Source organism: Pinus tabuliformis, chromosome X (assembly GCF_031772625.1).
Source record: "Pinus tabuliformis cultivar Carrire ecotype Pingquan chromosome X, CPIR1, whole genome shotgun sequence".
NCBI classification, from domain to species: Eukaryota; Viridiplantae; Streptophyta; class Pinopsida; order Pinales; family Pinaceae; genus Pinus; species Pinus tabuliformis.
In genome coordinates this window covers 9,085,650-9,098,221 of record NC_142308.1, presented here as the reverse complement: position 1 = coordinate 9,098,221, position 12,572 = coordinate 9,085,650, and positions in this window count along the sequence as shown.

The window sequence follows — 12,572 nt, the reverse complement described above, 5'->3', positions numbered from 1 at the left end:
ACTTGGTTCTATAAACCAATTTGCATCTAACAAGTTTTCGTCCCTTTGGAAGAGGAACAAGATCCCATGTATCATTTTCTAATAATAAATGACATTCTTCATTCATAGTTGCGTCCCAATATGGATGGCTTGAAGCTTCTGCAAAGGTGTCAGGATCATAATTTGTTGAAGCTTGAGCTAGTAAAGAAGAGGCTCTATCCAACTGAGACCGTGTATGTCGTTGATCTATAGTATCACCGGCAAGACCACCTGCTGCATCTCGAGTAGCACAGACCCATTTTGAAAGCTGAGGAGCTAAAGGAGGATCCTGAGAAGGTGGGGGAGGATTTTCATCCTCACTGTCATCATCTGAAGAAGAAATATTTAGAGAGAGAGGTGGCACATCCGCCGAACTAGGCTCATAGGCCGATATATTTTGAGAAAACTTTACATCTCTTTTAATGATAACATTTTTGGACTTAAGTGGAATAAGTCTATATTCTTTGACATCTTCAGAATATCCAACAAAAATATATTTTTCACTCTTAGGTTCTAAAGCTTTATGTTTCTCATCTGGAATATGGGCCCATGCTTCACTTCCAAAAACACGAAAGTGACTTACATCTGGTTTAATTGAGCTCCATGCTTCTTCTGGAGTGATATTCTTTAAAACCTTAGTAGGAGTGTGATTTACTATGTAATTTGCACAGTTAATTGCTTCTGCCCAATAATTAAGACTAAGTCATTTAGATTGAAGCATACAATTAGCCATTTCCTTTAAGGTGTGATTCTTCCTTTCAGCTACACCATTTTGTTGTGGAGTATATGGAACAGTATGTTGCATTTGAATTCCATTCTCAGTGCAAAAGTTGATTAATTTGTTGTTAACATATTCTCTGCCATTATCAGATCTTAGCTTAAGAATTTGATGTCCAGATTGTTTTTCAACAAAGGCCTTAAAGGCCAAGAGCATGTTAAATACTTCACTCTTGAGTTTTAAGAAGTATACACAAGTGCGTCTAGAGAAATCATCAATGAAAGTTAAGAAATACTTGTAGCCAGAGAATGAAACAACTGGAAGTGGACCACATAAATCACTATGCACAAGCTGTAGAGGGGTTGAGGCATGCCAAGAGGCACATTTTTCAAAACTATCCCGATGATGTTTTCCGAGTACACATCCGGAACAAACACCATCTCCGCAAGATACCATTGGAAGACCTGTCACCATATTTTCTTTACATAGATTCTGAAGGGAGTGATAGTTTAAGTGACCAAATCGGTCATGCCAAAGTTTGCTCACTTCATCATTATGAGCAACAAATACCGAGGGAAGATTTGATGACCCAAATTTGTTAAACTTGTACAACCTTGCAGAATCATCAACAATGCCAGTAGCTAAAATCTATCTAGGATCTCTTAGGTCCTTAATTACAACATCGTGAGGTGAAAATTCAACGATTTTACCTTCACCTGAATAAGTTATCTGATATACAGATAGAAGGTTGCAAGATAAGCTTAGAACACATAATACATCATTAAATTGACCATTGTCTAGATGAACAGTTCTAGTCCCTACAACACTAAGAGATCTATTATCACCAACATATATATTTTTGGTGTTACAGTCATTTAAAGAAGAAAACATGGCTTTGTTTTTGGCCATGTGATAAGAAGCTCCAGAATCAATGAGCCACTCATGAGAATGAGAAGAAGAAGATACATTTAGTGCATAACCAGATCGAGATGCTTGACAACCACAAGCAAAAAGTGCTATTCTTGAAGATGAAGTTGAAGAGTGCTCCAAATGGATGTTATGCTTCTTCATTGCTGCTTCCAAGGCTTCCATCTTTTTAAATCATTTGGATTCTAAGTGTCCATCTCGATTACAAAAGTGGCAATGTCTATCAGTCTTCTTCCCTTTGTTTTTATTTTCTTTATCATTTTGTTGAAATGATTTTTCATTTTGAGGCTGAAATTGCTTATGGCCCTTGTTTGGTTTAGGACCATTCTTTTTAAGATACTTCTTCTTAGGATTCTTTGAATTTGGTTGTTTTTGGGAAGCTAAGGCTTTCTTAGAAGAGTTTCCAAGATTAAGAAGACCAAGATATAAGAGATTTTCTTGTTCTCTTATTAAAGAATCACAAAAGGCATCGAAAGAGGGGGACTTGTAGTCTTGTCCTTGAGAAATAAAGGCTTCTCTAGTAGAATGGAAGGTGGAAACAAACACAGAGTATGCTGGTCCCAACTTAGTAAGAATGGAATAGATAAGGCTACCATCTTCTTTCTTAACCTTAACACCTTCCAAGAGAAGTCTAAGGGTCTTGAACATGGACAAAAAATCTTCAATGGAAGAAAAATTATTGGGGTCTAATGTAAGCAACTCATTTTCGAATTGATGGGCTCTAATTTCATTTTTAATTCCAAAAACTTTAGTGAGCTATTTCATTGCTTCATTAGGACTATCAAGTTCTAAGATATGGAATCTAAGGTCCAGAGAAATAGACATCCCTATCAACCCACGTGCTTGATCTTGCCTATTTTCCCATTTGGCTGCCTTATCTTCATCTTAAGGTTTGGTTTCTTGGCTTGAGGCTATTCTGTAAAGACCTGTACTTCTAAGTAAATCCACAATGTAAGACCACCATTGGAAGTAGTTGGTGCTGTCAAGAATAACTTGGCATGGAATTTCCATTTTAATATAAACAGAAGCTATAGATGTTGAAACTGAGTGCTCCAGTGGAAAGATCTTGAAAATTTGGGCTGATTAAAAAAAACGGCTCTGAAAACGGCTTCCGAATGAAGAAGTTATGGCTTTTTGAAGAAAAGTTGTTGAAGATGCCAACGAAGTGTGTGAATGTGTGGAAATGAATGATAATGTTATATTTTAAACCCCCCCTCCCCCCCCCTTTCCAAACATAAATCTAATTAGCTTACTGTTGGAAATAATGAGAGGGGGGGTGAATCAATATTTCTTTTCAATTGTTATTTCACCAGTTAAAACATTTATATTCAGAACACAAGATGAACAACAAGAATAAATGCTTTTATTAATATAATATTTGCAATAAAATAGATACAATGTATATATGGTTCCAATCTGTTTCCAAGTACCAACTTGGACTTTTGTGAGGCTCCAACCTCCAGAGCATGAACTTTGTTTTGTCAAGGCACCAACCTTTGACTTAGGAGCACCAACTCCCAGGACACTAATACTTCCAGTTCTGAGGCACCAACCTCAAGGGCTCCAACCCTCTACTATCAAGGCACCAACCTTGGATATAGGAGTACCAAATCCAAGGACACCAAGCCTTCCAACTTCTGAGGCACCAACCCCAAGGGCTCCGAACCAATCTTGTTAAGGCATGTTTGATAGTGATTCTCTTCTCCCAAAACTCTTCTTTAATGAATTCTGTCTATTTATAGCTTCACCGTAGTCTCCATGCTACAACATCAATGGAAACCAGTCTTCATATGAAGAAGTCTTTACAACTCTTCATACTGTCCACACAGATTTTGCAAAAGTTATCTCATGATAATATCAAATAGCCATCATGATCTCTGATAATGACTCCACACAACTTTAATGAGTCTACTATTAGCTGCACTAAGCTCTACACAAGAACCAACTCGCTGTTTCAAGCTTATGTTCTCACTGTCATGGTGAATTCTTCCAGCGTGACTACTGCGCACTGTTCTTTCTATTACAATCTCTTACTTCCCAAAAATACATTCACATATGCTTCAATACTGGTGTTGGCTACTGTTCCCTTCAAGTGATATCAAATGAAACTTTATTTATTATATCATAGAATTATTCTTCAATATGCATTATGTCCCTGATTAATTCATCACAGATCTGAGTCTTTCACGGGGTAACACGATCAAAAGAGTTTCTCGTCCTTCGACTGCCTCCTGTCTGGCTGGACCTTCATCTTCCTTCTGTCGTGCTAGACCTTCAGCCTCTTTTTGTCCTGCTGGACCGTCGGCTTCCTTCTTTCTTCCAGTTCGCCAACCACACTTTGAACCTTCCTTGTTCACTGTTATACAAGCCTAATACCCCTGACCTTTTAGCTTCCTCCTTGCTCACTTGAGCTTCGGCTTCCTCAATGCTTGCTCGACCTTCTGGCTTCCCTCCTCCGGTCGCTTGAGCTTGAGCTTCCCAATCTATGCTTGCTCATCCTTTCGTCTTCTTTTCATAATCACGAGTTGTGAACTACCATTCTATTCTGTTATTGATGCCCACAGTAGATCATTCGAAATGATAGATCTTGTCATAGATTTATATGAGTTTCACCAATGGAAAGATGTGTATAGTGGAAGAAGGCGACTGACTTGAATATTAAAAACATAGTGAAGAGTCTTCCATATTCATGGAAATCATATAGAATAGGCTATACCCATATAGATGTCCCACATGCCATGTCATCCTTTTATCACAATCGCATCTTTCGGAGGTTCGCACATAACATAGCTGATTCCCAACAGCCGACGGAGCGGATGTGATATGGTATTAAACAGTTATTAATAAGTCTGTTGGGTCCACACCCTTATCACAATCACTGGTTTGACATTCCTTTGTACATTGTGATTACTGCGGATGTGACATTTGATTAAGCCATGCTATAATGGTGTAGTCGGGTCCGCAATTATATCGCAATCGGTGGATTTCAATGTGGCAAAACTTTAACAAGGCTTATGATATTGCGACGGATGCGATATTACAATAGGGCATGTTATAACGTTGCAGCGGGTCGGCATACGTATCACAATTGGTATTTTAATGTGGCAAGGCTTTTAAAGAGGCTTGCAGTATTGCGATGGACGCAATCGCATATTTTATCATGACACGACTTTACACTCTTGTAGTATTCCTTAGCGATCCTCCACCATTGATCTTCTCTCCAGATCTAACAGTCCCGACTTAACCCAATCAACCCAAAATTGTCCATTGATCCTTCGCTGTCGATCAACCCGCGCTAGATCCAATGACCTACATGCATTTAAGGTGAGCCACTTGCAAGAGAAATAACCACCTGAAAAAGTGGTTTTATCTCTCCACCCGAGTGCTACATGTCACTCAGTTAATGGAATCAGGCGCTCTCCTCTAAATACCACTTACCGCCTAGCGTCCGCCTGATAACCACTGCCACTATTACAAACCCGCTGGTTAACTGTTGAACACGGTTACACAGAGTAATGACTCTCCGCTCTTTGCTTCTCATGGTTTCAAATGAATCTTCCTCTATGCTTCTCTTGCTCCTCTGATCGGTCTTCCCTTTGGATTCTGATAGTTCTTCTTTGGCATATATTACATGCGATGCTCCTTCGTTAACTTCTCTTCCGTTGGCTTCTCCTCCTGATGCATGTTCCTCTTTGTTCCTTCTAATGAACTTCTTCCTTGATTTTATAGCTCTACTCTTATAGCTCCTATGACTTCTAATATTCTCTCCAATGGCTTGACTGTCTTGGCTTTCCTCTGGTTTCTCCTCATGGCTTCTTCTCTGCTTATCCTAGAATATTGCCATATTGACATCAATGACAATCTAGGTCAACAATCTCCCCCTTTGTTATTGATGGCAATATTCTTTTTCTCTCCCCCTTTGAAATCAATGGCAAAGGAGTGCTCAGGGACTCCCCCTATCAAACTACTTTTGTTCTTTATGAATAGTAGATCTTCATGGGTATGTTACTCCCCTATAATAGTGCTCTTCTTTTTACTCAAGATAGAAGGATTGATGCTTTATCATCAATCAACACATTATCCCCTCTTCATGTCTCAGAACTACTTTAGCATGGCTTCGACAATGCTTAAATATGCTCCACTTCAATGCTTTCAAACAAATTTCAAATAGTCACACACCAAGTGTCCAAGTTTTTATGCTTCAATCCATATTCTGTTGTCTCCATAGTCAGAATTAAGAGGCCTTCATAGTCTGAATCAAGAGAAAATGCCACTGAAATTGTATTTCTTGCTATCTCTCTTTAGATCAAAGTTCCTTTGTATTCCTGTGCTTCTCCTTAAGTTACTGAGCTATATTCCACTGCACAACATTCTCCTTTCTATAGTCTTTTGACGAGCCATCTTTTCCTTGTGTTCTTGAAAAAAGATCTCTGCAAGTTATCTCCACGGGTAGATTTTGATATCCAATCTATGACTATCATTTAAATTCTTTTTACTGATTGGCATCTTTTTGCAATGCTTCAGTTTTGTTAGATGTTTCCAACTTCTCTTGCTTCATGCTTCATTCCCAGATGTATCTGTTTGTTTGAAGGTTGCCTCTATTTGTGTCCATAATCTACCTGTTCTCACATCAAATCCCTGAGTCGAAACATTTAACATCTGTAATATCAACAACATAGTTATTTGCCCTATTTCTCTAGCATTGGATGGCCTTCTCTGCTGCTCCAATTTCTGCTTAGTGATCAAGTGGAAAGCAGCTTCAACAACAGTCCAAAGAATGGTTACAAGATCATGTTCTTCAATGGAGTACTCCTGAGAAATGATCTTTATCAAAGAATGATAGTTAATATAGCTCAACAAGGATTTTATAAGGACCCTCTCACGAATAGCTTCTGCAATAATGATCAAGAATCACAGGCTCCCCCTAACTGTATGCATCATCTCTTTTGGCAGAGTCTTCCCATCAAATGCTCAGATTGTCGAAGATCAGGTCAACAACATGTGTTGTTGGCTGGAGATTTTAAGGGACTTTCGGATTGTATTAGCTTCCTTCTCCATACTTGTGTAACTTTCTTCTTTTGCATGGTTCTAGCTTGTGTAAGAGCCCAAGTTAAGTTACAATCATGTGCCATATGACCAATGTTATGACACTTGAAGCATTCTACATTGTTCATGAATAAGAATTCATGATTTCTTCCTGCAAAATTGTTCCTTGGAGATTGTTGGGGACCATAATATCTATATTTATGATATGGTTGGGGACCATAACATCTATCTTTATGATATGCTTTACAATCTTTTGCCATGTGACCAAAGTTTGTACAAGAATAACAATAACCAAGAAATAAACTTTGGTACCTGGGAGATGGAGATTTCCTTGATGTACTTCTGAAGTCTTTCTGTCTTGAGATCCTTTGATGATAACCATTGCTTCTAGCATCCTTGACATTATCTACATTTCTTCTTGGAGCAGGATTTCTTCCATTTTTGCCTTGATTTTTCTCCTTCCCTTTGCTGGAACTGAGAGCATCACCATTTCTTTCTGTCTTCTTCACATCCCTTTTTGTTTGAAGCATTATCATTCTTGTTTGAGGATTCACCTGCATACTCGAGACCTGATTTATTAAATGGACATCTTTGATGGTTGAGCATGTCATCCAAGGCTTGAGAGCTCTTCAAGGTTTTGTTCATCCCTTCAACCTTTTTCCTAAGGAAGACAATTTCTTCTTCCAATCTTTCAAACTCATTATTCTTCTTAGCAAGTTGTTTCGCAGTTTCTTCCTGTAGGAATTTACAGGGTAAGTTCCTCAGAAAGAACACCAAAAGGACACCGCTCACAACCAAATCTCAAATCAATACACCAATATTTTTGACGTGGTTAAAACCCTCAAAGTGCAAGGAGGGAAACAGTCCACGGCTTGTCCCAACGTGGGTACTACAGGCAATTTATTAATCAAAGAATGAAAATTTACATAAGCTTCTCTCATGCACGGATTACCCGAACAATGACCCTCCATGCGCTTTAAATAGAACTCATGGACCAATCGGGTGTCAAGCCACGGATCAAGTGTCGGTAATACCGAGGTGAGAGTGAACCGTCGGATCACTACATATCGTGACCGTCGGATTGTAAGTTACAAAATGTACAACGGTAAAGAAACACACTTTACCTAACTCTAACCTAAGTCTATACTAGACCAAGTTGAACTTAACTATATCCTATGTGTCGGAATATCCTAACATCCCCCCTTAAGAACAACTTGGGATAAGATTGAAGGATTTACAAATATGACACAATAGGAGAAGGAAGGAGGCACTAGAGCCTATCCCCCCTTAGTGACAACTTCCTGAACTCCAAGCATATATCGAAGTTTAGTGAACTTCGCCTCTGTGAGAGCCTTTGTGAAGATGTCTGCAACCTGATCATCTGTTGGACAATATTGCACTTCAAGAACATGGTCATGAATGAGCTTTCTGATGAAGTGCATGTGTAGTTCAATGTGTTTGCTGCGCTGATGCTGGACTGGATCTTTGCATAGCTGAATGGCACTTTGATTATCACACCAAAGTGTGGTTGGATGCTGCTGCTCAAAGCCAAACTCTGATAGGATCTGACGAAGCCACAAGGCTTCCTTACTAGCTTCCACGGCACCACGATACTCTGCTTCTGCTGACGAAAGAGAAATGGCAGCCTGTTTCTTACAAGCCCATGTAATAGGTCCTGAACCAAGAGTGAAGACATAACCGGCAGTAGACTTCCGATCATCAGGGTCACCAGCCCAATCAGAATCAGTGAAACCAACTAACAGAGGAGCTGCTTTGGCACTGTAATGAATCCCAAACTGTACTGTACCTCGAACATAACGAAGTATTCTTTTAGCTGCTTTCCAATGACTTTCACGGGGGTTTTGCATAAAACGAGCAACAAGGCCAACAGCAAAGGAAAGATCAGGACGAGTATGGGTTAAATACAAGAGTTTTCCGACAAGTTGACGGTATAAGGTAGCATCAACTTCAGGAGAAGTACAAGAGACTGAAAGTTTGACTCCAGACTGAAAGGGAGAAGGGGCTGGCTTACAGTCTTCCATGTGAAAATGACGAAGAATATCACAAGCATACTTGGACTGGGAAAGGAAAATACCCTCCTGGGATTGCAAGACTTGAAGACCGAGAAAATAGTGTAAGTGTCCTAAGTCTGTCATTTCAAATTTCTTTTTAAGGCTGGACTTCACATGGTTTATAAGGTTGGGATCACTACCAGTAAGAATAAGATCATCAACATAAAGAACAAGGATGATAAGAGAGTTGCCCACTTTCTTGGTGTAGACAGTATTGTCAGAATGACACCTAGAAAAGCCAGATTCTAAAAGAAAGCTATCCATTTTGGCATACCAAGCCCGAGGAGCTTGCTTGAGGCCATAAAGGGATTTCTTAAGTCGACAAACAAGGCTGGAGTTTGTTTGTATGAAGCCAATGGGTTGTTCCATATAGATTTCTTCCTGCAAGTCCCCATGCAAGAAGGCAGATTTAACATCCATCTGATGGACTTCCCATTTTAAAGAGGCAGCAAGGGAAAGAACAAGGCGGATAGAGTTCATTTTGGAAACAGGGGAGAAGGTTTCAGTGTAGTCAATGCCTTCAACCTGTGAAAATCCCTTAGCAACGAGACGAGCTTTATGTTTATCAACTTTCCCATCTGGTCCATACTTGGTTCTGTAAACCCATTTACATCTAACAAGTTTGCGTCCCTTTGGTAGAGGAACAAGATCCCATGTATCATTTGTCATCAATGAATGATATTCTTCATTCATAGCTGCTTCCCAATGTGGATGGCCTGAAGCTTCTGCAAAAGTGTCAGGATCATGATTTACTGGAGCTTGAGCCAGTAAAGAAGAGGCTCTTTCAAACTGAGAACGTGTACGTCGCTGATCTGTAGGATCACCGGCAAGATCACCTGCTGCATCCCGAGTAGCACGGACCCATCTTGGAAGTTGAGGATCCTGAGAAGGTGGGGGAGGATTATCATCCTCGCTTTCATCATCTGAAGAAGAAATGTTTTCAAAAGTAGAAGAGATAGGAAGAGGTGGCACATCCGCCGGACTAGGCTCGCAGGCCGATTTATTTTCATCAAATTTTACATCTCTTCTAATGATAACATTTTTGGACTTAAATGGAATAAGTCTATAACCTTTTACATCTTCAGAATATCCAACAAAAGTACATTTCTCACTCTTAGGTTCTAAAGCTTTATGCTTTTCATCTGGAATATGGGCCCATGCTTCACTTCCAAACACACGAAAGTGACTTACATCTGGTTTAATGGAACTCCAAGCTTCTTCTGGAGTGATATTCTCTAGAACCTTAGTAGGAGTGCGATTGATTATATAATTTGCACAATTAATTGCTTCGGCCCAAAAACTAAGACTGAGTCCTTTAGATTGCAGCATACAATTAGCCATTTCCTTTAAGGTGCGATTTTTCCTTTCAGCTACACCATTTTGTTGTGGAGTGTATGGAACAGTATGTTGCATTTGAATTCCATTTTCGGTGCAAAAGTTGATGGATGTGTTTTTAACATATTCTCCACCATTATCAGTTCTTAGCTTAAGAATTTGATGTCCAGATTGTTTTTCAACAAAGGCTTTGAAGGCCAAAAAGGTGTTAAATACTTCGCTCTTGAGTTTTAAGAAGTATACCCAAGTGCGTCTGGAGAAATCATCAATGAAAGTTAAGAAGTACTTGCAGCCAGAGAATGAAGCAACAGGAAGAGGACCACATAAATCACTGTGCACAAGCTGTAAAGGGGCTGAGGCATGCCAAGAGGCACGTTTGTCAAAACTGTCCCGATGATGTTTTCCGAGTACACATCCGGAACAAACACCATCTCTGCAAGATACCATAGGAAGACCTGTCACCATATTTTCTTTACATAGATGCTGAAGGGAGCGATAGTTTAAGTGACCAAATCGCTCATGCCAAAGTTTGCTCACTTCATCATTATGAGCAACAAATACTGAGGGAAGATTTGATGACCCAAAGTTGTGAAACTTATACAACCTTTTGGAATCATCAGCAAGACCAGTAGCTAGAATCTGTTGAGGATCTTTTAGATCCTTGATTACAACATCATGAGGTGAAAATTCAACAATTTTACCTTCACCTGAATGAGTTATCTGATAGACAGATAGAAGGTTGCAGGATAAGGTTGGAACACATAATACATCATTAAACTGACCATTGTCTAGATGAACAGTTCCAGTCCCTACAACATTAAGAGATCTATCATCACCAACATATATATTTTTGGTGTTACAATCATTTAAAGAAGAAAACATGGCTTGGTTTTTGGCCATGTGACAAGAGGCTCCAGAATCAATGAGCCACTCATGAGAATGAGAAGAAGAAGAAGATACATTTAATGCATAACCAGACTGAGATGATTGACAATGACATGCAGAAAGTGCCATTCCGGAAGTTGAAGTTGAAGTAGGCTCCACATGGATGTTATGTTTCTTCATTGCGGCTTCCAAGGCTTCCATCTTCTTAAAGCATTTAGATTCTAAGTGGCCATCTCGATTACAAAAGTTACAATGTCTATCAGTCTTCTTCCATTTGTTTTTATTGGTCTTATCATTTTGCTGAAATGATCTTTCATTTTGAGGCTGAGATGGTTTAGGACCATTCTTTTGAGGATATGACTTCTTAAGATTCTTTGAATTTGGTTGCTGCTGGGCGGCTAACGCTTTCGTGGAAGAGTTTCCAAGATTAAGAAGACCAAGGTGTAAGAGTTTTTCTTGTTCTCTTATTAAGGAATCACAAAAGGAGTCAAAGGAAGGGGCCTTGTAGTCTTTTCCTTGACAAATGAAAGCTTCCCTTGTAGAATGGAAAGTGGAAACAAATACAGAGTAGGCTGGTCCCAACTTAGTAAGGATGGAATAAATAAGGTTACCATCTTCTTTCTTAACTTTAACACCTTCCAAGAGATATCTAAGGGTCTTGAATTTGGACAAGAAATCTTCAATGCAAGAAAAATTATTAGGATCCAAAGTAAGCAGCTCATTTTCAAGTTGATGGGCTCTAATTTCATTTTTAATCCCAAAAACTTTAGCGAGTTTTTCTAATGCTTCATGAGGAGTCTCAAGTTCTGCAATGTGGAATCTAAGATCAGGAGAAATAGACATCCCTATCAAACCACGTGCTTGATATTGTCTATTTTCCCATTTTGCAGCCTTGTCTTCATCTTTTGGTTTCTTCTCTTGGTCTGTGGCTATTCTGAAGAGACCTTTACTTCTAAGTAAATCTTCCATGTAGGCTACCCATTGGAAGTAGTTAGTGCTGTCAAGAATGACTTGGCATGGAATTTCCATTTTTAAAAAAAACTGAAGCTGAAGATGCTAAAAGTAAGTGTTCCAATGGATAGATCTCGAAAAGATAGGCGATTTAAAAAAAAAACGGCTCTGAAAAAGGCTTCCAGATGAAGAAGTTATGGCTTTTTGAAAAAAAAATGTTGACGTTGCCGGCAAAGTGCGCGAATGTGCGGGAATGAAAAAAAATCCGCCCCCACAAAATGGAGACTTGAACCCAAGACCTCTACTCTCTTAAAATAGCTTTGAACCAATTGATCTATACAAAAAATTTGAGAGAGAGAGAGAGAGGGGGGGGGGCCTTGGTTTGCGTGCTTGCCTTGAGAAAGCTCTTTTTCCCTACAAAACACAAAACACAAAACCCAACACGAATATGCAAAGAAAAACGAACCTTGCGGCTCGAAGTTAGCTTTAGCCAAAAAAACTAGAAATTTTTTAAAAAAATCTCAAAGTTAGCTTTAGCCGAAAAACTAAATATTTTTCTCAATGTTTCTGATTTTCCGAGATCACACTAAGGTGCAGGGAAAAGAGCATACGCATGAGAA